The sequence below is a fragment of the Grus americana genome, chromosome 3 (assembly GCF_028858705.1).
Source record: "Grus americana isolate bGruAme1 chromosome 3, bGruAme1.mat, whole genome shotgun sequence".
Classification (NCBI taxonomy): domain Eukaryota; kingdom Metazoa; phylum Chordata; class Aves; order Gruiformes; family Gruidae; genus Grus; species Grus americana.
Genome location: NC_072854.1, coordinates 123,696,999 through 123,724,929, shown reverse-complemented (window position 1 = coordinate 123,724,929; position 27,931 = coordinate 123,696,999). Strand labels below are relative to the sequence as shown.

Sequence of the window (27,931 nt, the reverse complement as noted above, 5' to 3'; positions counted from 1 at the left end):
ATCAAGAAATAAAACCAAACATCCTTCATAGAAAGAGAGAAGAAAAAAAACCCCAACATAAACCCTATCAATTTTTCCTAGTTATCATGAACTTGACAGAGCTCTAAATATGATTGTCTGATGAATCCTACCTGAGCAGCATCTTTCTTGCACCCACCAAAAAGCAACCACAGATGGCCTTGGAGACAGAACATCTTCTCCCTTTAACCATGTTCCCAAAAAAATGATATGCTGATGTGCCGCCCTGTGAATTTTTGAAAAGAGATTAATGAACATGGGCATTTTACACTCAAATATACTTTTCATCACTCTGATATTCATTTCTGTAAAACCTCATGAATATGTAGAAGTGTCTTACTTTTTAGGATCTTCCAGGCTCAGTGATTTTTAGATGCCTTTTGTTTCTAAGGTATTGATTCTGTGGTTTCCACTTTGATTTTATGTACAATTATAACTGATTGAATAGTGTTTACGAAACTGTGAAAAGCAATGGAAGAAAACTAGCTTTTTACAGATTCAAAGGTAACTGAAAAAATCTGTACGTTATCCCTTGTTCTATGTTAATTATCCCGGTGTCAGCCTGTATTCACTGGCCTGTAATGCAAAACGTGCGTTTATCCCTGCGGTAACAATCAGATTTCAAAACTGAGGAGAAAACAGAAAGCAGTATTCAAATGCCTGTAAGGAAAAACAAAAAAAAAAAAAAAAAAAAAGAAGTAGTAGTACTAACCACTGCATTTGAGAATTCAGCACTAATAAAAGATTGTGCTAAATTCTAAGTACCAGTTTGCCAGAGATGTACTTAATGTTGAGCATTACTAAGTTATCACATTAAAGGGAATCAATCAACATTGGGCCTGAGCTAGGATATTTTCAGGTTGCCATCAAATGCACTGTACTACATGGAGAACTATGGAGCAAAGCTGCCATCGAATTTCCTTCCTTTGCTACGGCAGAGGAAATGGCAGTTCTCCACGTCGTGTTCTCAGTTCAATACCTGTTACTGCATCTGCTCCACTCTCTCTGTCCCAGCCTTGGCTTTGTGACCCAAACTCAGTAAATAACTGCTCAAAATATGCATCTTCCCCCAAAGAACCTGTAGTTCAGTTAATGAATAATAAAAAGAATAGATCCTGTAGAGCCATAGGACTACATATTCCTAAAAACATGGCTTCTTGGTACACTGTGAAAAATAAAACTGAAAAGCCTCAACTGAATTTCAAAGAGAAAAACTGTTCTTCCTCCATTTAGATATTAACATTTCTTTATGTAAAAAAACTTGCTAAAAGTAACTGTTCTACAGTTAATTCCAAAGAAAAATATACAGAACTAAAATCACAGGAGCTTAATCAAATATCAAACTTCACCTCAAAGGAAATGGTCTTTTCTTTGGGAGCCATAGGGAGGAATATGTGGATGTGCAAGAAAAAAATATGTGGGCAGGGAGTAAAGATGGCAGAGTGAGACTGCTGTTCTTTGGCAATGATAACAATTATTAGAATTATTGACAGATCATTTTAATGTGAGAAATAATATACACAAAAGCTATAGAAGATTTTCTCACTGTTTTGGGACGCACTGCTGTAACATGTCTATATTATCACTAAGAGGTTAAAAATGCACTCTGGCATCCCAGGCTATACCATATGGTTTTCATTCTCATTTCTTGAGGAGCTGCACACATGTTCTGCAGAAGCGCAGGGAATATATTCAAAGAAAATACAGCACCAGCAATCTCCATTTCATTCACAAAGTGCTTAATAAAATGACTGAGATTACTCCAGTTTAGCACATCATTATAATTCATTTTACAGCCATAATATTCTCAGGTTCAGACATTAAAAGGACAATAAAAATGCTTAGGAGGTATTCTCTCCATTTAATAAGCACGATGCAATTCACCAAACTTAGTTCAACTTCTGGGGAATCGCCAAGAATGTTAATAAACTGAAGTGGTTGAGAAGTCTATTAATTTTGGATGGTGTAATTTATATTCAGATACTCTCTAGAAATAGTTGCCTAGACAAAAATCCTCACTGACTGATAACTTTGCTCTGTTCCCAGCACTCCAATAGTTTTCCGTCCACTCCCTGCCCTTGAATGGACTTTTTCCCCTGCAGATGCAAAGCCCTCTGCAACACTGGTACAAGAATGTGTCCTCCCTGCAGCCACCAGAGGGGTCCGAGCAAACATACCATTTATGGAACATTTTCCTCCAAATATATGGAAGGATATAGGATGACCAAGCAGCTTCCTCCAAGGCCTTTTGTTTGGCTAATCCTAGCCAGACTGCTCAGAGCTGTTGTAGGCATAAAGATCCTGCTTGTGAACCCTGTAAAAGTTGTCCCCCTGCTGACCAAGCTTTGGCTCCATGTTACGGATTTTTTTTTTTCTTTCGTCTTCATTTGACAGACTGGAGAATTGAAACAACCAAGGGATTAATATTTGTTTTGGTTTAAAATGTTGCAAAAAATTTTTTGCTAGCATAGCACATCATTCACCTTGTGGGCTGCTCTGTCCTCCAGAGTGTGATACCGGGCTGCTGCCACCAGCCAGGACTTGCTGCCATTTTTGTCATGACACCTTTACTACTGGCTGAGTAGGACCGCATCTAACACCTCATTTTCCACATAGCACAGCCCTTACCCACCCCACCGAAAATATCACAGCCATCCTGTTGATCTGTTCTTAGCTAAATGACAAAAAAATGTATTGTTTGTCCCCTCCATCAGGTTGCTCACTGTTCCCTGCTGCCATGAGGGCTTTAGATGAAAACTGCACCATATAGTTTGCCCTGGAAATATATACACTGAATCTTTCAAAATGCATTACTGTAGCAAAGTGTATTAAATACCATTGGGGGAATATTGAGCAACTCTAGAAAACAACTAGCATCCTACCCAATTTCTTTCTTTGTATCTCAGGCAGGTAAATTATTAGGAATTTGATATAAGAAAGCAAAACATTTCAATCTTCCACAAGATAATAGTAATAAGATGTGACAACAAGTATAATTTGTGCATTAGAATAGATCAAGAGAGCTGTTTTAAAGGTGTGATAGTGGCTCATTTGCAATGGCAGATGTGTGACATTTTGTAAGTCTGCGACATGGCTCTGATTGTTTTGCATTGCAATTGCTACAGCCAGGGCTCTGTCAGCTGCTAATGCACTTGATCACTGACATTAGGAACATATTTATTGAATGAGGCAAATATTTGAGGGCCTAAAATGATTATAAAAGAACCTGTGGAATATGGGGGAGGGAGAAAGAGCAGGGTAAAAAGCCAAATAGTGAGAGTATGAGAGTTTCCCCACCAGTCTAAGTCTGCTATGGCCAGCAGCTACCCCATCACCAAAAGAACCACAAGCTTTGCTTTAACCATGGAGAGCTCAAACATGACACAGAGCAGAGGTAGCCCAACAATCTCAATCAAAGGTTAGGGACAAAGAGAAAAGGGCTGGGAACTAATTGTAAACAACAGTAAATCTTCCCCATCTCTGGTCCCTGTACATCACCTTTTTTTTTTCCCCCCTCCTTTTTTTCTTTCATGAGGCTGACTTATCTTTGCTGCATCCTACAGGTGCATGCAATGTAATCTCACTACTGTGCTTCCTCTGCAATTCAGGTAACTCAGTGCACACGGACAGATCCTGTGCAGGTTAAGTAGGGCACCCAGTTCCTGTGGTGTATGTCCATTTTCCCACCTGCAAATGCTCCTTTCCTCCTCTTCTCAGTCTTGGTAGGGGAAACTAGTTCCTACACCTACAACTATAAACCAAAATAAATGTTTGAGAGACAGAGAATTAATTATTTGTGTTTGATGTGTTCTGCTTCTCACACTATAGAATTTAATCCAATAGTACTGCTCCACACAACTGATGTGATTTATCATGATTGTCTAGCAGCTAATGTTTTTATTTTGAAATCTTACTGATTAGATTTCATATGCTTCATGTTTACTTGCTTGTATCTCCTCCAAAACACTCTCTAAACTTCATTTTGTCTATAGTGTAGTTCTACTTATACATTATAACACATAATTTTATATAATTACAATATACAACATAAAATGAATGCAAGGTTCATGGTCAATTTGAAAGATCAATAGCAAGACTTAAATTCTCCTGGCTGAAAGTGACTTCTGAAAAAGTTAATTATTCCTCTTTATCTCTGATTTACCTCCTAAAGCTTTCTGCTAAGTTACAAGAGATCCGAAAGGATTTTGCTTTTCAGTCCTGGCCACACAACAGCACAGCAGAATATGAAAAGCTCAAATAGTGTGCGAAACGTGAAGAGTTATTGCTACTATTTATGAAGTACCAGGAACAAGTCCTGCTTTCAATTATTTCTGAAGTTATTGCACTGAGTCTGATCCCCTATTGCCCTGCATAATATATACATTTAAACCTATACAAAGTGGGTTAGAAAGCATTCCTGGTCTGCTCTGCACACATTTCAGCTTGACATGACACTGATAAAGAGCCACAAGAGAGCCACTTGTTTCTAAAAAAGATGCTTTAGGCTAACAGAAAATATTATCTATAAAGCTTATGTGTATTTGAGGAGGGCTGGAAGGGAAAAATAAGCTGTATTTCTAACATGTCCTGTCAAGGCACCCAGTTACAGTTTTCATTGAGTTTAATAGGACATACTTGGTTTCTGTTGAAAACAGAGCAGAAACTAACATCTGTTTCAGAGAACAGATTATTAACCATCTCTTATAATATGATTTCGAAAGTGGTATTAGCCCCCAGAAAGAGGAGGAGGAAAAGTACGAGTTCAGGTGGGAGCCACTGCCTACAGCTCTTTGGCTTACTGCAGAGCAGCTCCATGCCACAGATGGGCACGAGGGGAAGGAGACATCCCAAGAGCCACCTGGAGAGGGGAAAGACTGGTGGGAGTGCGGCTGGCCATCACCCGTGTCAGCTGCAGGGAGCCAGGGTGGAAAGAAGCAGCGGCGCTGTCTACTCCGGGTCCCTCTGTCCGGGCTGCCGGAGCAGCTCACCCATGGGACTGTGGAGGGTGCCAGTGCCCAGGAGGTGGCCGCAGGAGCCTCTGAGGAGAGGCTGGGGTTGCCCACAGCCGGTTCCGGCCACCTCCACGGGCCCCTGAGCACCAGCGGAACTGAGCTCTTCTGGACACCTGAGCTGGGGCATTTCCTCCTGCAGCACATCGCATCTCATTGTTAGAAGGGAGCGATGTGAACTCAAATGTACAAGGAAGACCCTGTGTACCTGTACAAGAGGGAGGGGAAAGCTCTCATGGGATGTGTTGTGAGAAGATCTGTTGCTTTTACATGCAGTAGAAAAGCAGGTTGATTTGGGGTTTTACAGCGTTCTTATAAGAAAACTTTGGAGGGTGGTGAAGGTTTGTGTCAGCTGTCCTCAGCAGCTCAATGACATGACCTTTCAAGCAGCCGATGGGCTGATTAGCTCACAAGCCCATCAAAGACTCACCACTGCCACTGCCTCCTCCACATCTTTCCCCCAGGGCTCTGCTGCTTATTGCCAGTGAGTTTTGCAGTAACTTGTGGCTTTACACAAGTCATTCGGGATGACGGAATCTAGAACACCTTCTCTTTCCTCCTCTTGCTCCCAGCAAACCTGCAGAGCGTCATGCACCCTTCACTACACAGCTCCCTCCTCCCCACAGGGCTGGACCTGAGGCCATCAGGCACCAACAGGCAGTTCAGGACGGATAACCAGGCACCCACCAGCCTCCTGTAGCAAAGGTAGAGCCGAAAAGCCAGGAGACCCTCCTGGCAGGAGGAAAGAGAGAGCGAGGTGGCTGCTGAGTGCTCACATCAGTCATCTCCTTGCCCTAACACCCGAGGCTGCAACAGAACAGAAGTTCCATCGCATTGGACAGCATCAGGTAACATGATAACATTTCCACCAGGCTGAAATGTTTTCACATTATCTAATTTGGTGTGGCTTAAATAAGTTAGAGCAGTACAGGATGCTGTAATGCAATCATGTTGCATTAACATGCCATAACTAATGATTTTTATCAACCCTATAGGAAAAGAGGCAGTGTTGAAAGTAAGCTGCATTCCCAGCATTGCCTGCTCCTCCTTCCTCCCCCACAAAAAACCAGAGCACCTTCTTCTGCCAAGAGAAATGTAGTCAAATAACTCCAGACATCTATGTGCTGAGTAATGGAGATTTCCCAGAAATAAGACCACGGATTTTACAAAAAGTATTATGGCTTTTCATGTGATAGGATACCAAAAACGGTAAGGCTGAAATCATAAATACTAGAGTAGGGAGAACTGCTTGCAATGGAGCATTTAATGGATTAATTTAGCCTCTGTTTTTCTTTGTTGATTCTTCACAAGCTGATTTGAACAAATCCTACTTATTTGACCACTAATTCATGCAAAGACATTTCTATCTATAGACCACTTGCAATTATATACTGCTACTGCTGTCTCACAGTGTAAACAATCACATGAATTATATAGTATGAACTCTTATTTGCCGATCAAAGACTCACTGAAAAAAAACCAGTGCACGAGAAGTGTCACATCACTTGTGACAAAACTGCTGACCATCGATCACAGTGAGAATCCTTATCTCAGTGCATTTTTGCTTATGCATTCACCCATTCTTGATCCAAACATGCTTTCCCATCTGTACAACAGCAGACCTGTAGAATGATACATCTTTCCAGACAACTTTTAAATAATATGAAATCACTGGCATAAGAAAGGGCTCCAAGATACGAGGTACCTTCAAGTCTACTAAAATACCAAGAGCAACTTAACATAATAACTTTACATTCTGTCAGGATAAAAAAAGGGGACACTGAGGAATTTTTAAATGCATGTCTCTGCCTCTCTCTGTTTGGATTCCTTGCTGAGCAGTTTTCAGGTTAGTACCACATGATCTATAGAATCTACCTGTTTTGATTCCTACTTGATACCTACTTTATGGTGTGGATGGTTTTAGACTGGAAGAAGAGCAAGGCTGAGGACCTTGTTGGAAGTGGGGGGCACTGGCACTTAACAGCAGTTTTCCTCTGTTCTGCCAAGGAGCAGCTGGAACAACTCCCATTAACTTCCTGAACAGCAAGTTTTTGGAGCACCACTTTCAAATAATATTAAAATTGCAAACATAATGCGAAGTTTGTGGCTACAGAATAAGTAAGTTCTACTCCATTAAAATAATAAACAAAACTGACAGGATATTAAACTGACTTTCCATGAAAATAATGCTCTGTGGTCTCCTGTGCAGGTTCCTCATCTCAGAAGTTGATTAGCCATTGCCACCAAGAGCAACCCACAGCTAAGAGCTAGCCCAGGGAGAAGAGCAGGCAGTCCAATCCAATATCACCCTGAAACGATTTTTTTGTTTTCTTTTTGGTGGTTTTTTCAATGCTGCAAAACTCACGTGACTTCAACACACAACTCCCAGACATGTTTAATGCCAGACAGTTTTTAATCTAGGAGACAGACACAGGAAAACTTAAAACGGTAAAAAGCCACAAAATCAAATACCAGAGGTCAAGTACAAGCCTAAAAGGACTGAAACAGTCAACCAGTTGATCCTGTGTAGATGATAAACTATTAGTAGCTCATGTACAATAATTTAAAAGCCCATATTCTGTTGGCCCTGCCTAAGGTTGCTGGCTATTATGAATATTTGCTAGAGTATAGTACATTCCTCCTCTTACACCCCACTGTTTGTGAATTCCACGGCTTGGCTGTTAAGGCATTTCTACATTCATTCACTGCATCTCCTATGCTCCTCTGCCCCTGACTTAGTGAAAAGATGATTCATACTAAAAAGGCAACCAAATCATAAATGAAGGCAGCAGCCTTTTATAGTACTGGGTACCATCTGTATGTGATAGTCTTTGATCTTTGTGAGACTCTTCCAAGTCCTAATGTCAGACAAATAAGAAGTAATAAGCACACCAACACAGTAATGTTGTGAAACTTAGGCAGTGCCTGCATTAGTGAAGTTGCCTTTCAAGAGCTGGGATGGTGGTTTTGACGTTTTAGATACATTAGGCAGATAAACCTAGCACTGCTATTTCTTTGCAAGAAGTGGTGACATATTAATGACAAGGGAGGAAACAATTGAGCGTAGAGAGGGTGAAAACAGTTTGGTGGAATCTCATAATTAAAGTTGTGCCACTTACACCATCATTCATCACATTTTGTCCCACAGAGCTCTTGCAGTCAGAATGAATACTTAGTGAAATACGTTCCCCATGTGTATTCCATGTATGTCTCTGTGTGCGGATGCAACACTTTTGTCTCTCGCCGTATGAGAATAAATACTTATGGAGAAAAGACTTCAGGGTAGTCCATGAAAGAATAATGAATGACCATGCTTTACACTGACACTTATTGTTCAGATCTATTATTAAATAGACTTCAAGGATATGTGGGGAATTTGAATAACTGTAACTGCAATGTACAGTCTCCATAAACCCTAAGCCTACCACTTGAAGATAAGACTGAACTGGCAAACTGGGATGCATGTAATTGTACTGCTGGGTATAATTGATCCCTTCTAATAATACAGTTACATCTATACTAGTCCCTAAGCAATAATCTATGTTGAGCTAGCAGATACCATAGTCCCATGTGCATAATTCAAGCAAATGATTAAGATGATTGTAGATTTCCTGTGCGTAATATTTAGATTTAGGTTTAGCACTACTAAACTTTGCAATGCATAGCACTGGTTTCTACAGACATAAGAGTGACAGTCTATTTGGTATACAGCATTCCTAGCTACTCAGTTGGTCCTTAGGCTGTTTGGTGTGTTTGTTGTTTTCCTTTTGTTGTTAGTAGAAGGCTTTTGAACTAATGTGGCATGATAAAGGGAACTCAGAAACACATATTAAGTAACAAATTCCAGATTTGTGGAGGGGGACATGTTCACAGTAGTATGACAGTACAGCATTTACTCCACAGCTGATCAGGTTCTTGACCCATTAGTGAATGAGTCAAATTTAAAATCCGATCCAAAGCAATTTTACTCTTCTTTATCCCTTTATGTCTTTTAGGTCCTTTATGAGCATACAAGTTTTACACTTATTGCCTGCTAGAGTTTTGATTATCTGTCCCTGTACTGAAAAGAGAATCTGTCTGTTCTTACCTTTGCATTTTAAAAAGAAAACATTTTTTCATTTTTTGTGTAAAGTTATTACCTATCTCATTTTCAACGGTTATCTTCATTTTTCATATAAATGTAGCCATTTATGTGAATTTCTTTTGAAATGTCCAAGAATTAAACCAAGTAGAGAGTTTGGCCTACTAGTAAATTCTTTACGGATCTGATACAGAGAACATAGCATACACTCCAACATTCTTGAAACTTCCTTAAGGGGGTATAAACAACAAACCCAAAACTTACTGGTTTAGGCAACAGAGGATAGAGACACTGATGGAGAATTTCACCAAAAAGACATACTAAAAATTATTAGCAACCCTACTGAGTGAAGGACAAAGTTACTAGTGTTTACTTTGCAAGAATACATGTGTGAAAATACATATTCTATCTGTGACTAGCCTTTTACTTTTACCACCCACTATGGTGAGACAATATGAACTTCTCTCTCATAGAGCTTGTGAGCCAGAGAAAGTGCAATTTCACTGTAATAAGAATTTTTAAACTATCCCAGATTCGGGCAAGAGCAGCACAGTTGTTTAAGTATTAACTTATGAAAGTCAAAATTTTTTCAGGACTGTAAATGTCTGCTCAGACATTCTTTTGGCGCACAGTTTCTGACTTAATCTTGAGGCATTTTTCTTTGATCGCTAGGAAGAGATAGAACAGGACAGTCACATTGCATAAGCTGTGGGCTGAAGCACTGCTCTAGCTTGAGGATGTCACATACACACCGCACTCCTGGCACAGCCATTTGGCCACCTTGGGGTCTACAAGAGCTGAAATATATACCTCTAGCTTATAAACTCACATAGCTTATAAACTCTGGTTGATATTAGTGACTCTCTACCTATGCAGGAATGTTGAACTGGGGATTTTTGGTTCATTCATTGGTATTACTTACACATTGAACTAAATTTCCACAACACAGTGACACACAGTTCTTCCTCTGATCCAAGTCAAGTTTCAAAACTCCATCGCTAAGTCAAAGGAAAGCTCTGATTGCATCATTCACTTTTCAATAAAAGTGGCAATTGACTTGAAAATTTTAAAAGTGTAACACTGACCCAAAGCAATCCCTTTGAAATTCTGTAAGCATTTGCAGGACCCTGATTTGCCAGCATTTTTGAGTTGCTAAATCAGGGAACAGCTGCAGGAGGATGCTTGGAGGATTAGGCTGTAATTTGCTAATAAGAACTGACTGCAGCACCTCAGAAAACAGTGAAAGTCATTCTATATATAGTGAAGGTTTCTGTTACAAAATGCATTTACATATATTAAATCAAGATGCCATAATTAAGGTAACCATTTCAGAGGAATGCATAATAAAGAAAAAGTCATTAATAATCTCTTACTGCATGTGATTCTGGGAAAAATATCCGATTGAGACAAGCTAACTTTTTTTTTGCATTTGGAGAGACATTCTTATATTCTCATTGGATTGATATAAATTACTAGTAGTGAAGACGATAAGAAAAACATACAAGTCTATTAATATTACACACTGTCATAGGTCTTCTAAGGCTTTACTAAGTATATCACAGTGTTTTCATAATTACAATCAACTAAATAGCTGGTTAAGTGAGTGATGCAATTTAAATTACAAAATTAAAATGTTTGAACTATTTCCCTGCAGATTTGGAATGGCTCCTTAAAGGATCTGAAGTGCCAGTGGAGTGCCAGGATTCTCTATAGTCAGTGATTGTCTGCTGTTTGCAATCAATCTCCAATTTGTCATACTGCTTCCAATAAAATATTAATGTAATCAGATGAAATTATTTCCCTTCCAGCCCCACATTTGGTTTGGAGTCAGTGCTGTGTTTGCTATTGTTCTAAATGAGTATGTAGTGCTCCAAGGAAGTAAGAGATGGTGAAAGAACAAAAGGTGACAATTTAAAAAAATGATGCTTGAAGTAGCATTATAAAGTATTACACAGCATTATAAAGTACTATGTGTTACTCTGGCCTAGGCCACTGTAGCCTAGAAACACCACCCCAGAGATCCCAGAAGTTTCCTAGTGGAGGGAATATTTGAGACCACTACCACACTGTTGCTTTTGTCCAAACATTAGCAATGCTTTAAATACAGCAGCAAAGCTATAAACTATGAACATCAAAAATCTGTAAAGAAAGTTACTTTAACAACACAGTGGCACAATTACTCACAATTAGTGGAGCTATAGATCGTAAGTGATTAAAAATGAGTCTTAGATAAAGAGGGTGCATTTGACTAAAAATGTTTCCATTAGAAAGGTTTGACCTTCTTACCCATTAAATCCAAATATTAATCTGGAGATGAAAATCAAGTTACAATTGAACAGAGACAATTACATTTCAATTCTGGTTGACAGTAAGCTCGGGTTTCAAATCTAATACAGTTATTTTGTGACCTCAAGCACCTCATCTGATGTTCTTTCCATCTCTAAATGAAGATAATACTTTCCTGTGCGCGTAAAGAGCTTTGAGACCTTTGCTGAATTGTTATTATTTATGTCTACACCCCTGAAAGCATAACTCAACAAGATGGCTGTGTTTGCATATCTGAGCCTGGATGGTATTGTGAACAAAATATTTACTCAATGTGTGCCCAAATAAATTTTGCTAGAAATATTGCACCAGATGACTTAATGACAGTTTGCTTGCTTGCTTGCTTGCTTGTTTTTCAAACAGAATCCTAAATAAGGCTCTGCATCCCACCCAAATGTATGTACTTGACATTCTTCACAGAAATCTATCCACTGAAATCCATGAGACTGGTCACGTGCCTCAGTTCAGGCTTAAGTACACATCTGTACAATCAAAATTTAAGGGACCATAAAATATGAAAACAGTCCTATTTAATCCGTGCAAAGTCAACACATCCTACATCAACCTTACCTCAATGCCTTTGTCCTCACATACCTGGTCTTGTCACACTCCCACTGAAGACCTTGAATCAATGTCCTATTAACTTCAATGACAGATGAACTACACACTTTTTTCATTCATTACAGATTCTGGCTATCACCTAAAGAGTTGTCTGAGCTCATTCTCTGTGTTTTTAAAGTGTGCAACTTAATAAATAAGAAAAGGAACTAGAGTGTCGACTGATGGCAGGGTCTGATAGATTCAAATTAATAGTGATGACACCAGTGCATATATTGTCTCATTTTTAAAGGAAAAAAATAGAAAGAAAGATAGATTGGAAATGTGTAAGCATGAAAGAAGCAGCTCTCTTTTAGCCTCTACCCTAACAAGTTATCAAATTAATTCCCCCTTAAGCTCTGTAAGCATTGCCCTGTTTCCAAGGGACAGCTATATCCTAATTACCATGTGTTAGCAAGGAAAGAAGATGGCATTTAGCAGCAAAGTACAGGGCAAAAAACCACATCCAGTTTTTTCGCTAAGCAGTATGACAGCATAGCCACTGGTATCAAGTATATTTGCGTAGCTGCAGGAATGCCCTTAGAGGCCTCTTGGTGAGGTGCACTCCAGTGACAGAAGAAAGACAAGTCACTCACTCATTTCCTCTCGTACAGGAGATGGTGTGAGTAACAGCTCCAACAATCTCAGGGATGAACTGTGCCAAGCTGAAATATGGGGGTTCTTTTCAAATTTTCTACTTGCACAGTCCAGGCGCTGCTTCCCACTCCAGCTGCAGACATGGCTCACACATAAAATAACCAAAGTACCCTGCCAGATAAACTGACTCAGCAAGTGTCGGAGCGCCAGACTTCTAAAAGGTGCTAATCGCATAAAGCTGCAAATAGAGGAAGAGGAAATTCTCAGAAGTATCAAGCCCCTAACTCCCACTGAAGCCAGAGAACACAACTCTAGTACTGGAGTCCAGTAACACCTCTCCAGGTTTGCGTGTCAGTCCATATCTGCCCGAGGTTGGTGCAGGCTGACCTCCATTGCAGAGATCTGTGGTGAGGATGTTGTCTCATGCAATATCAGATTTCACACATGGGAAAGATAGTCCTCTCTCCTAAACTGCCTATGCAATTCTGAAAACAGGGGTGAGAAGGTGTACCTACAATATATCCTGCATGATCACTGTTTGCTTGATGTGACATAAGATAGTTGGATTGGCACACAAATATCAGGTAGCTCTGAGTGAGGTATTTTTCTCACATCATTAACTCCTGAGAAGGTGATGGAATATCCTCTCCTCTAAAGAAAGTGATCATTATTTATTATTCTTAAGCCGTCTAAGTTGTATTTCTTACCTAGCAGCCAAAAAGTTCAGGAGTTTTCAGAAGTCTATTGAAAGCCAAATATGTACATGAAGGTCATATGCACCATCACCAGAAGCAGCCGTATTTCTGCATTGCAGCTGAAATCAGCCATCATCAAGATCACCTTTTAGGTTTCTCTGCAAGCCCCCAGGAATAGTGCCCACAGAGATGCAAAACTCAAAGTACAAATACAATGGATGTTTTTCATCTGGTACGAAGGCCACAAAAAACATGTCAGAAGGGGTTTTTTTTTTTCTCCTTTATTTTGGTTTCAGAGCTAACACGCAAAAGAAGCCCAGCTCTAAAACTTAGATTTGTCCAAGTTTTCTCAGTTTCTTAAACTTCTCTGAAAGCCAGAGGAGTGCTGATAGTGAGTGACTTGATGCACCTCTAGTTTTCAGTGTGAACTGCTTGCAACCATATCTCCTGCTGAATTGTCCATGTTTATCTAAAACTGTGATTCTAAACTGTTCTCTTTTTCACAGGACAAATATATTGAGTAACAAATATGCAAACTGAATTGCATGACTCAAATTATTTGGTACCTAAAACCTCATCCATTTTCTTCTGTAGAGTCATTTAATTGAAAAACAACTCACCTGAGATCATTAACAGGTTGTCCAAATGTCTCTTTTGGTCACATAAAAGAGCACTTCAGCAGGCAAAGTGACAATTATGTGGATCTGAGTGCCTCATTTTGACATCCTTCCTGTTAAGAAGCCCATATCTGAAAGTTAAACCTGTGGCATTAAGTACTTTCAAGTCCAGGACAAGCAATGCTTTTGAGTCTGAAGGAGCTGTAGGAAAATGACCTGGTACTTTTCTATTTCTATGAATTTAAAGCACTGCTAGTCCCCTGCTAGGTCTGTACAGTATGGGCCATGAGAAGCAGAAATATTTTACTTCTGGGTATTTAGCAATAAATTAGATTTAATACTTTTGCTCTTCATAAGGCAGACATTTACTTTGCAGTTGCTGAGTACACTACTGTATTTTCCACTTGTGCAGTGTATGAGTTACCTGTGAAACCAACTCAGACTAGCTCACTTCAGCCAAAGTCATATGTCTATGCAAATGATACGTAGATATTTAGCCCTTGTTTTTCTCCATCAAAACACACAGTGCCGCTCATACTCTGTCTCCCATCTCAGACATGGCCTTTTTACTTTATTTCTCTCAGCAGCTTTCTTTTCCTCCAACTGCTCCTGCCTCTATCCCTTACTCTGCACAGGCTATTTGAAAACATCTTCCTGCTTGAAACAGGATAACAGTTATTCAAGGTGCATGTTACCTGAGTATACCCCTCATGCTCCCAGTTGCTAATAGATTCCAGCTACTCTCTTGCAAAAAGTAAAGAAAAAATTCCACACGACTAAATGAGGAGCTCTTGGGACTTTGTTTCAGTGATCCTTCTTCATGATAATGTCAGTCTTAGTCTTTATTTATAACTAATTTCAAATAATATTCAATTATATCAATAGAGAGACTTTTTCTTAAATAATAGGTATACAAAGTGTCTCACTTCATCCCTAAAAGGGAGGGAGTTAGGAATGTTAAAGAAAAAAAAAGGAAAAAAAAGGAAAAACAGGTATCTGCAAATTGTCAAAAAAAAAAAAAGCTGAGGCTGGCTGGTGGCATGTATAAAAACTTTTTGAGGTTTATTGTACAGTGAAAGAGATTTCTGGGATACTTCAAGAAGTAGCAGCTTTTTTTGAGATGAATGAAAATGAAACATTGCGTTATTTTCTCTGAAATTGCACTGTTTGTCTAAGTAGTGGTGCATTTTGTCTTCAAAGAAGTCCGTAATCTCCTCCATCTTTGTCTGATTCTGTGCATGCCATCAAAGGAATGGTGGTTTATGCAGGGTACTACTGATACTGGTCTGTTGTAAAGCCTCTGCTAGAAATGTATGACTGCAGTTGACAGAGAAACCAAAGCTGCACAGTTATGCACATACTGTAAAATCTCCCAACATCAATGTTCAGTTTCAAAGTAAACTCTGATGTCAGGCCAGGCCCTCCTCTATGAAGCTGGCAAGGAAAAGGTCAACTTAGACTTAGCGAACTATTTCTGCAGAAGACTGCTTTATGCTTCACAAGCATTAGGATTCACAAGGGATATCAGAATGGGGCCATATGTTTAAATATAAAGACATATGTTGGATACTTTATTAGACGAATTTAGAATCTCTAAGCTGTGCCTCTCAAGAAGGGTTACAATGGCCCAAGAAACATATTCTGAAGTAAATTACTCATTTATCATGTCTTTCTGTTGTACCAGAATCACTCAAAAAGAAATAGCAAATGGTGGTGAATGAAAAGAAACCGTATTACTATAAACTGATTTTAAGACATTGGTTCATAGCCTCTGCTATTAAGGAGATGCCACGTTAAGGCAGTGGATGTAACCTCTACGGGGATTTCAAGAATTATTAACAGGGAGGAAGGAAGATAAAGAGCTGATTCAGACTCAGATGTTGTTAGCTAGTACTAGATATTTGTCTGGCCAAAACCAAACCAAAATGAAACAAACCAAAACACTAAAATAACCAAGAGAGGCAAATCCTCCTGTTCAATACAGTTTCAGCATTTTACCACCACAGCGAATCTGACCCTCAGTTTTCCCAGCCCTGCTGTCCACAGCTATTCCATTACACACAAATAACAATGAACCCGGGGTGCTTAAAATGACTGCGCACAGCTGGTAAATCACTTTTTCTAGCATATTCTCTGTCAATTTTCACCCTTAATACATATTTGACCTGACGGTCAGACTACCCACTGACCCAGACTCATCAGGATGAGAGAAAACAGACCACTGTCAATCAAGGGCTCAGCTGGCTTGCTCCCTGAAAGTGTTTCTTGAAGGAATGACTAAATCTGTCTACAAGTATCTTTTTCCAAGAAATAACTGTCTGCTTGTCGTGCTCAAATAAATATCTTTTATTGCCTGTGTGCAACTACTGGTTTTACAGAGAGTCAGGGAGAGAAAAGATTAATTACAGTGTGCCTGGCATACACTTTGGAAAAAACTATGCCTCCCAAAATAAAGACAAACATTGTCGACTTCATTCCCTGCTCCCTTCCACTTGCTTTTACATTTGTGCTTATGGTTCAAGAGGGCCAAGCAGAGGTGCTGTGCTCAGGACTTTACAGTTCCTATCTCAGAGATATTACAAATAATGAACCACCGCCCCAGCTGTTTGCACGCTGTGTATGACCTGCGCAGAAGCACAAAGTATGGGAATGCCACATGAACAGGTTAGCTGCTGATAATTTCTACCCTGGATTTGTAGGCACAAGAGGTTTAGATAAGGTTAGGAAAAGCAACAGCATTTTACATTGTGCAGAACTAAAGGCTAAAAATTGAATAGCTCTGTCCAACTAGACTTAAATAGGACAGATATTACAAAGCAATAATTTCTCTCTACATACATACAAATCTAGTTTTTGTGTTTGATTTCACTGAAGGTCATCATATAATCTTCATAACAGGGCTTTATGGAATAAAATGTTCACCAACACCACAACAGTGTTAAACTCTGCTCCTCGGAAAGCAAAACAAGTTTTACCATTAATTTCAGTGTGACCATGATTTCACATTTGAGTCATTTTTCATCGTTAAAACATTTAGAGCTTACCAACAAAAGTTCTGATTTTACTACTCTCCATCTTTTCAGTGCCAGTTCATTTTATGTCTATGATAAGCTGATCAAAGTCAGGTCATTAATTGCTTTTTTACAAAGCAATGCAAGACCCATTAATTTTGAAACTGAGCCTACATTATGGATGTTCTTGTGGTTTACACTAAAGATTGATCTAGTATCTATTTATTAGTGCAGTTCTATGTACTTTAACTAATGGCTCTTTAGGTCTTCAGACTAATGGTTTCTTCATATGTTTTTGTGGAGAAGTATTTGCCACTAACTTCATAGAAAATTAGGTTCATGAAATAAATGTGTATTACACTGGAAGAGAAAAATCAATGAGAAAAAAACAACTGCCTAATTTAAAGGTCTCCACTGATATGGAAATGCATGCTTTATACAAATAAGTAAATGGATATGATTTCAGAGAAAAACCTGGATTTCTAACATTTTTGGCTGCTTTACAGATCAGAAATCTATTAAATATTTTGAGTCACTCCCCATTTCTCTTATTTTTATTTCCAAATAATCTGGTATCACTTAGACACCCTTCCACTCTCATCCTCCCTGGCTGCCCAAGTGGGCAGATAGGCAACTGGCTTTCTTTGCAACGTGAAGAAACGTGGTCCTGAATATATAAGCTAAAATACATTGGTTAACTTAAATGTCCATCACATCAGAATGGTGGCATTTTATTCCTAATTCATAGAGGTCAAGATGATCGTATCCAAGTGATGATGATGGATGACCATGAAGGCAGCGTGTGAACTAAGTGTTGTCACTTAAAGTGGTGTTTATAAATATACAATTTTTTTAAATTACTTATGTTCAGGCATTTTAACTTAAATCAGTATATTAAACTTTTAAATGTAGATGCATTTAGGATGTGAACACCTATTCATTTGTAACTCAGTATGCACAACAACTTAATAACATCATTACACGTTATAAATACATCACTGTACACGATAAGCATGCTGTGGTACATAAGAAAATTGGATCGTGCATTTACCCTAATTATTTGATGAGACATCATTACATCAATTAACTATATTATATTATTTACCTTTCCACTGAACTGCACTTGCAATTGCAAAAACTTAGTATCATTACCATGTAAGCTTAACTTTCAACCAAGAGAACAAAGACAATTCCAATGCCGCTTAGAAAAAGCACACTTAACTAGAAGTCTTACTGAGAAAGGAGGCTGGGATGATGTGAAGTTTTTCAATATCTATGTAAATCAGCCATGAAAAATCATTCAGATGCTGATGGAATCCCATCCCTTGCTTTGATGACACTCTTATGTCAGTGGATTGTCCCTTCATGAGTTCTGTGAGGGAGAAACCCATCCAGTTTTCCCTTTTTCTATCTCCAAAGTCCCAAAATGGGCACATTGAAGGCCAGTAGACATTCCCACTAATCCTCCACTAATATAATCAGATTAAACTTCCTTGCCATAAGAATGCTGTCCTGGCTCCCCTTAGATACGAAAATTTACTTAGAAGTTCATAGGAGCTCTAGTGCAACCCCAGCTCTAAAAGGAATAGAATCATAAAATCATAGAATCATTTAGGTTAGAAAAGACCTTTAAGATCATCAAGTCCAACCATTAACCTAGCACTGCCAAGTCCACCATTAAACTATGTCCCTAAGCACCACATCTACATGTCTTTTAAATACCTCCAGGGATGGTGACTCAGCCACTTCCCTGGGCAGCCTGTTCCAGTGCTTGACAATCATTTTGGTGAAGAAATTGTTCCCAATATCCAATCAAACCTACACTAGCACAACTTGAGGCCATTTGCTCTTGTCCTATCACTTGTTACTTGGAAGAGACCGACACCCACCTCGCTACAACCTCCTTTCAGGTAGTTGTAGAAAGAAATAAGGTCTCCCCTCAGCCTCCTTTTCTCCAGGCTAAACAACCCCAGTTCCCTCAGCCACGCCTCTTAAGTCTTAAGTTCTCTAAACCCTTCACCAGCTTCATTGCCCTTCTTTGGACATGCTCCATCACCTCAATGTCTGTCTTGTAGTGAGCGGCCCAAAACTGAACACAGTATTCAAGGTGTGGCCTTACCAGTGCTGAGTACAGGGGGACAATCACTTCCCTGGTCCTGCTGGCCACACTATGTCTGATACAAGCAAAGATGCTGGTGGCCTTCTTGGCCACCTGGGCACAATGCTGGCTCATATTCAGCCAGCTATCATGCCGGCACCAGAGCTGCTCACCTCAATGACTGAAGGAATGGGGCTGCACATGCTAACATGGCTGTGTAGAACAGATGGGAGGCAAAATCTGGACAGTATCTGTATTTCTTAAGCAATCTGGTATTAGGCAGACCTCAACGCTGCCTGGTTACGTGGGGACAAAGAGAGTTCAAAGTTATTAAGTAACTTGCTGCTGTCCAGATCACTACTAACAATTTTTTTTTTTTAATCTGCAAACTAAATTTACTTGATATGGAAATTGTAAATCTATCAAACACAAGACCTGGCAATACTATCTTCGAAAAGCAAGGTAGGCTCAAATTCTATCTATAAGCACAAGTAGAACTAGTGAAGGCCCTGTATGTAAAGTATCATACTGGTATCTTGGCTGAGGCTTCTAGATCTCCCACCTTGCCCCTGAGGCACCTGAGTTGTACTAAAGCTCTTCAGTTCAACATGAAAATATGCTCCATTCTGCTTTTACACAACTCAGCAAGTAATTTGCATTTAACCCTACAAAGAACACACACAGACAGAAATTACATTTTTCATGGCAGAAGCGCAAGACATCTAAAGATTGCCCATTACAATCAGTCAAAAAACGCAGAAGAGAGAAACCTATGATTTCAGTCTTACAGACATCTTTATACATTTCTTTAACAGATTTAAATATCTTTTCTCATTTCCAGTGTAACCTCATTTCTTTGCTTTCCTAGTTTTTCCATTCTGAGCTGATAATCATCCCTCTATTACTAAGTGAAAACCTTACCTGCCTCAGCAAAATTCCCAACCAAAATGCCTTAAACTCAATCAATAAAAGTGAGTTTTATAGAACATTTGAATTAATGAAGCACTGATAAAAATTCAGTGGTTTCACTTTACATGCAAATGGGCTCTAATATGCTGTATTCAGGGTACTCTCCTTATAGCACTAACAAGAAATAGTGGGCTGAATGCTAAATGGTCACATTGTGCATTCGGATGGTAGCTACCACCTTCCACAGCTGACTGTCAGAATTATTCCAGCTGAGTACGTCTTTCGAAAACTAGGTAAATATAGATATTGCCAGCAAAACTGACCTTCAGGCTCTATTTACTACTTAGTGCTTAATAAGCTTTGGCAGCGGTAGCAACAAATACATCTAAGAAATGTCCTCTGGTACTTATCATTGTAACATATATATATATCTGCAAAGAATAGAAGACAGAATTTTTGCTCCCAGAGCGATGCTATCCTTTATTCATTATGCCTTGGAAATATGAGTAATAGCATATAAAACCAGTTACTTCACTACACCACAACGTACCTGCAGAGTAAAATGGCCCCACCCCAACCCACGGTTACTCTCTCCTCTAGCAAGGCTTGTGTATAGGTTTTCACAGCCCATATTACTCTGTGGATTAATACACAAGGTGTGCTTTTGCCTTGCTGCTTCATTTATCATTCAAGTATGGCCTTGACCCTGGCTGCAGCAAGGTTGGTGCCAAGAAAGCAGTCAGACTTCCCCAAGTGTCTCTAAATATCTGAAACCGAAACCCAAATGAAGATCTCTGCCTGCCTTTTGACATGTGCTATTATACAAGAACAGTGTGAAGTATTAATATTCATTGACAGGGAAAAATAATTTAACTAGAATAATTTATTTTTTTTTTAAAAAACCCCTTTCATCAGAGCAGAATCAACTGTGAACCCTATTATCAAGACCATTTACCTTGCAGGTCACTTCCTATTAATAAGAGATATACCTAACTGATATTTAATAAGAATCCTGGCAATGCTATTTGGAAGATGCTTTTGCCCCTAGTTGTTTTTGCAGTTAGAAATACGCTGCTGTCAAACTCTTCAGTTTGATAGTTACTAGTGAAATATGTATTTTGAAATTCTCTTTTTGTCCCCTGGTTAGCTGCAAATAGAATCAGGATGATGGCTGTGTGCAGCTCAGCTGTACTTGCAGCCTTTTGATCTCGCACTTTGGTTCAGAGTTTTGATCTTTGATTCCCACGTCTGTTTTCTTGCCTGACTGCTTGTTAACAGCAGTGCCTGGGACAGTTCTTGTCACTGGAAGAATTCACCAAGACCTAACGCTGCCTCCCCATTTGTGCCTTCCCTTGCTTGATCCTACCCTTTCACATCGCATGCTACATGGAGCACATTGCCAGAATGGGCTTTCCAAAACCTGAAATGATTTAACGTGGTGTACAAAATGTCATCTATACAATATGTAAAATGGGAAAAATACACAAGCACAGAGAATTATCCTTGGAAGACTTCCACGGAAGGATTTTTCTTTTAAAAATACAGGCTCTATTGCACTCAGGGGAAGTACTAGAGGAGTTTCTGCTTCCAATTTCTTTACTCTTATGAGTTCTTCACACTGACCCTCTGAGTTTTTGCGAGGCACTTGATAAAGCAGCTGATGGAGGAAAAGAAAAAGAGAAGGTCTGAAGCTTCTGGGATGAATTTTATGCCAAAAACCATTGCAGGAGTGGCTTTTTGCCTTCTCATTTTACTACATGTGCTTGCAGCCTAATCTGGACCATAGCATCACAGATACAGCCTGAATACTGACAAGAGGATTCAGCTAGGAAAAAAACCCCACAGGCATTAGATAGCTATAAGTAAAATCAGATACATAAAAATGTATACAGATATGTATATGATGTGTGAGTATATATATAGTCAAAATTTACTATTGTTTTTTAGACAGTTTCTGTAATGCCTTGAGAAACAACAGCCTGCTAAGAAGAAACTGGATAAACCAGATATTCACATACTTCAGAAAAGGAAAAAAACTTTATAGGTTGCTATTTCCTTCATAGCCATTTCCTACTTTGTGATTTGCTCAACAGGCAATACTAGAGGTGGGGGGGGAGGAAGAAAAAAGGAAATAAACACTATCACTGACCTAAACATTTTTCAAAACATCTGCCAGTCATCTACTCTGTGTTATGTTGTCATGTTGACTACAAATTTGAATGACATCACAAAGCTGACTGCCTCCAGAGAAATAAAAAGAGGAAGGCTCAGCAGAATATTTGATGGTTTATGCAAGGTTCAGGCCAGTCAGACCCAGAAGAACAAGAACTATGCCCTGTGCACTCAGAGTGCAGTCCTCTCTGAACCACCATCCCAGTGCCAGCAGCACTGAGAGCCTGGCTAATCTCAAGCTACTAACATCTTCAGCTGCTACGGTAAAAGGTAAAGTAATCCATTTGCCAAATAGGTGAGAAAAGGAAGGCAACCATTAGGCACAAATTGTGTGACACTGCTTCTCTTCAGAGAAAAGCATGAAAAGGAATGTTATAGATATTTAAACACCACCAAGAGTCATAATACAGCAAAGAATTGCTTCTTCAAGTACGAACAAATGAACTAATACTTTTAAATGAATCAAAATAAGCTCATGAGTCATTAAGAAGCTAAATTTTCAGAACTTTTTTTAAAAAAAAGTCTGTTGGTGAAAACTTGCCCTTTTCTGTCTTAGTCTTACTAAGAAAAGACATTTTGGCTTTTTTTTCTAGGGTTTCTTTGGCTTTCAGTGACTGAAGCAGGAAAAGAAAGAGGAATGGGAAGGATCACAAAAAGGAAGAACCCTGAACTTGGCATATCAGCCCTTGCCGTCAACACAGCACCTGCTAGCACAGCACTAATCCATGTGTCAGACCATGTCCTGCCTCCTGCTCTTTCCCCTGGGTGACAAGTATCTTTATCCGCACAGTTTTAAAGCCATCTGTTAATTGGGCGAGCAACACCACCCTGCACTCCCATTAAAGCCTCCAATTAGGTATTTAAGGCCAAAGGATAATTAAGATGCCATTTGAAAGACATACCCCAAACAAGATGGGTATGAGAAGGGTGAGCCATTCTGAGGTCAATTCCCACAAACGGCACTAATGATCTTCTGAATAATGAATTAGGGAAGCGCAGCTGCTGGTGCAGGAAAACCAGGACATAGTGTGAATACAGTCAGTCTGGCTGCCAAATTAAAAACAACAAAAGCAAATTAACCAGTATCTTAAAAGGGTATGTTCTGCTTAAATGGCAATGCTGATAGATCTTCATCTCAAAAGCTGTTTCAGTTGCATCTGATAATTGCCTTGTGTAAAATAAATCTTTCTCTCTTGTTTCACTTTTTAATGGTTGAAATATTATCACAAAGGTTCTGAAAATCTGAAAAAGCAATTAGTATTGGCTTTTGCTAGGTTCTTGTTAACTCTAGTAAACAACTGATTGTATCACACAAAGTTCAGAGAACGATGAAGCACCCAGTCCAGCTTCTCCCAGATCTTGTAGCATGGATGAGGCAAATACAGACTCGGATAAATCCACCAGGAGAAGGTGCTGGGGACAATCTTTTCCATCAAATGTCAATAAATTTGGGTCTGTTGCTGAGGAAGTCCTCTCTGGAACAAACCAGGAGCACTTTCACTATTTATTTCCCCAGGCAAGATATCCTAAAAGCTAAGCATTGGGAGAGGAGGTGGGTGGTGGTTGGCATTTTTTTTAAAGCTTCAAGTAGGGAAGGCATCTCTATTCAAGTTTAAACACATTTAAATATGTCACTTGCCTAAATGGGATTCTGGGATTAATTGGGCTGTGTGCTATCAATACATACTGTGACTTTAAGTCATAAAACATGGAAAAGAGCAATGATGAGGAGTACAACGCTGCAGAAGCTCCCAGATTACTGGTGCTTTGCAGCCATATGCTCTTTTTTCTGTTGCTATCTGAGCAGAAGTATCACAGGACTTACATGAAAGAGATTCACCCTTTGTACTCAAACAGATCTTGTTTTTAAAAAAAAGGCAGAAGGTGTTCTCTTGAGTCCAGTGCCCCTCTGAGGTTCTGCAAAGCCAGGAAAGGTGAGCAAGAGATGCCTTGATTCTTCAGCGCTGGGTTCACTGAGAAGCCCAGACCAGTGCTTAAGCAAGTACTGACACACATGCTGTTCTTCAATGGCAATGCTTCCAAAGCTTGCCGGGATGTTTTACAAGTGGAAAAACTTCTCTCAGTGGGGAAGTCCAGGCTTTTAGAAGCCAAGAGAAAACTAAGATTAGAATTCATTAAGAATAGGTGAAAATCGCTGCTTTGATGCATCTTTTCCAATTTTTTCATGAAATACCACTGGGAGTCTAAGTTGGCAGAAGGAGTATATTTAGCATGGCATCTTGGGACAAATTACTACTTCATAACTCAGGAGTACAGGATCTTTAACTGAAGTCCTTATCACCAGTGACGTTGTGCAAGATGTCCAACATGCCACTTCGGACGTACTGCTCTTCCAGTTAGGCAGTTTCCACTGTATTTTGAATTGCTTAGGCTGTAAGAGTGCAAAGTGAAGCCACACTGGTAGAGCCAGGTGACATAAAGCAGTGACACATTTTACAGCATAGGAAAATAATATACGTGGCTGTTAGCAAAACTATCACCCCAAGACCTACTCCTCATTGAAGGTATTCATGCCTTTGCAAACTGAACTTTACAAACATAGGCAGGTAAAAGTGCAATTTGTGACTATGGTCCAAGAAAAAAGGAAAAGCCGCACATAAATAAAAAAGATATAATTTTTCTTCTCCCTCCCTTCTGCATTGTAAGAAGAAATGAGAGGGCAATAGCTTATATAAAAGCCTTATCTCTTTCTCTTCTCCTTTGTGAAAAGTTTGAAAAACTCAAAATTTTGGATTTACATTTTTTGTTTCCAAATGAAAACAATGTATCTGCATGGTAGGACCCCAGCTCTGTGAGATGAGTAAAAAGTTTCTTTAATTAAGGCAAAGTACACAGAGTTTTTGTTGTCCATTAATTTATTCAGCTCTCAGCCCTCGGGGCTATACTATACCATCTCTCTTCTGTACACAGCCCTGCTTCTCATTTTAGCAATTTGCTTATCTTTAGGCACTGTATTAAGTTCACTGTTGGAAAACTGGAATTTTAGAACTTGGAGGATGCAATCATTTATTATCCTTGATATCATCCACTAATCCAAATCATATCTCTCATCTGCTTACAGGCTAATCTAATACCACTCCATCACATGTTATCTACAGGAGTCTTATTTGTACTCTTACTGCAGTCAAAAGAACTGTACCTGTGCTGCAGATCATGCCCCTTTTTTATTAGGAGAATGAAAAATAAGATGAGGTAGAAGATGTAGATACAGAGAATTAATTAGGTAAAATAACTGTAAGGAGTTTGTGCTCTCCCTCACTGTACCTTGGAGATTATGGGTGAGGTTTGAAGCTTCAGGAAACACATGTGGAAGTATCAAATGCTGACACTCTTCCCTTCTGGAAGCAAGATACAAAGCACAGTTGTCATATCCCATTATGAAAAGCACCCGATTCAACTGATGTGATAGAATGCAAATTAAGTGGCCACAGTCTCCCTGGGGTATAGAAATGACACTGTGGGGAGCTGATTACTGAGGCTTCTTGTACACAGTGCATCATGCCCAGGAGAGCTCTGCTAAAAGGAGGTTTGCCTCCCTGTCAGGTGCCATGTTGAGCTTACTTTTGAGTTAACATAAATTATTCATGTCCCTTTTATCAGTTGTTACCTTTACTTTGTCCTCTGCTTGATTTTGGTTCCAGCTGCCAAATTCCCTGGTGTCTTTCAAGTATAAATGATAAAGCGATATTCGAGGCACATTTGTAGTTATTTGACTTTTGCTAAGAAGTTCATACATTGCAGCACTTTAATATTAATATATCCCAGGGTAAATTACAGGAGTTATGATGGTTGTTTTATCATCACAAAGAATACTCTAAATTATATCTGCTCCGTTGGAGTTCTGAAATTTTTTTGACATTTTTAAATCCCAAGAGTTATTTCTAAAATGCAATGGAATTGTTCAGCGTCTTCCTTCTGCCTTTTCTTTAGCTTTTCAGTTTGTAGTAATATTCTTTACTAAGTAATGTCCATTAGCTGCATGCATATCCTATGGTAAAACATCTAAAAAAGAGTACAACCTACTATTATAATCCTATCACAGCAAAAATGTTTGGGATTTCCTTTGCAAAATGCCTTAGAAAAATTGTGTGCATAAGAATTTTCTATCGACAGCTGAGAGACTTTAACCAAAAAACTTCGAAACTTTCAACCCACTTTTTAAAAATATAAAATCATGCAAATTTATACTACTTAATTAAATTTATAAGGCACAAAATCTAAACACAAAGGAACAATTTTCCAGGCAACTACAGAGACCAGAATCCATTCCTCTTTGGACTTTCCCTGCCATAAAGGAATTCATTCAACATCGATGGAGCTGTGACACCTGTACCACCTCAGAATCTGTCCCCACAATCTTACAAGTCAGTCTTCAACCCATACAGTTGTCTGTCAGCTGTAGTTAAAATATACCTCATTAACTGCTGATGCTTCTAAAGATTTTTAAATAACCAGAGAAAATACCTGTGGTATGCATTCATCCCTCTGCTGCTTTCTAATCCCATTACAACTGCATTATAATGTTGGAGTGGTTAATTGAGCAGTTACGGAGCATGAAGTACAGTAAAATGAATAGGAGATGAAGAGATGTGAGAGTCCAGGAGTGCTAAGAAAAAAAAAAAAAAGATTGAAAGAGACACTCAGAGCTGCTGTGGTTAAGATTCATAAATCTTTTAAATTTAGGTTGAGACTTCAGTTCTGAGGAAAAGGTAACACCAAAATTAGGGACTTCTTATCCTGAGTATTTTACCCCGCTGCCATATCTGGTTGTAAGAGTGCATCAGCCCAAAATGTGCAGAAAAGGTGAGGGGGCAAGCACCAAGACACAGAAAAATGAGTTGTGCAGACCTTCGTTCCCTAAGACACCAAGCTTGAAATTGCCATCTCCAGTAAAACTGAATTACACAGCTTTCTGTATGCCATCTCAGAAATCTTGACTGACAGGGTGGTGTTGGGAAAGCTTGACAAGGCCAAACAGCTGAGAAGCACAGATTTCAAAGCAGAAGGTGGCAACTGGAGGTATCGGCAGAGAATAGAAGAAAGAAAACAAATGCCCAAGTCAGCAAAGCACTCTCAAGAGAGAAAACTCCAGAGAAATTAGCCACGGCTCATTTTTGGCAATGAATGCAAATAATGTGTGTAAACAAAGCTGGAGACTGCTCCTTTCTGAGGGGCACCTGACCCTTTCAATTTGCACGTGCTTCACTAGGCTGCACAGCGGCAATGATCTCACCAGATCCCACGGACTCTCCTGCTGGAGAACTTAATCTGTGGAGGACCGGAAAGGTGGGAGAAAAAGCAATTAAGACCTGGGAACAAAAAATGTCCTGGCATCAGCCATGATGAACAGCTTCAGCAAAGCAAACAAACAAAACCAAAATGAAAATGAAAGCCTTATAGAAATAAATGTAAGAGATTAAATGATCTTCTTGTTTTCTGCTGTCAGTCTGCTGTATACATTTCTCATATAACACTTGACTCTTTAGCAATAGCAAATTCAGCAACTAGATTTCTTTGTTTATAGTTATTTCAGTCCAGTCTGGATATGTAAATAATACATCATAATATTGAAAAGGTTGCAGCATTTATTACAACAACATCATAAAATGCAATGCATATCTCTTCTGCACAGTCAGTCAAGTGCAGACAGGTAGGTGTTCAACAGCTACTTGAAATGAGAACATGCGACCACAGGCAGCACTGCTTAAGTAAATGAAACAGTCAAAAGTCATGTACCAGTGCCTGTTTCCGAAACAGTACAGCTTCTTGTCAAGCACTTAC

At 39.2% G+C, this 27,931-nt stretch overlaps 1 long non-coding RNA gene across 1 annotated transcript in view; it reads right to left on the bottom strand.

The window, feature by feature from the left end:
• The window catches only part of LOC129204960 (uncharacterized), a 244,415-nt gene that overhangs the window by 61,722 nt on the left and 154,762 nt on the right, over positions 1-27,931 (bottom strand). The window contains exon 4 of the long non-coding RNA XR_008576549.1: positions 132-244. This is a non-coding gene — a long non-coding RNA (uncharacterized LOC129204960). The remainder of the gene's footprint in view (positions 1-131; positions 245-27,931) is intronic.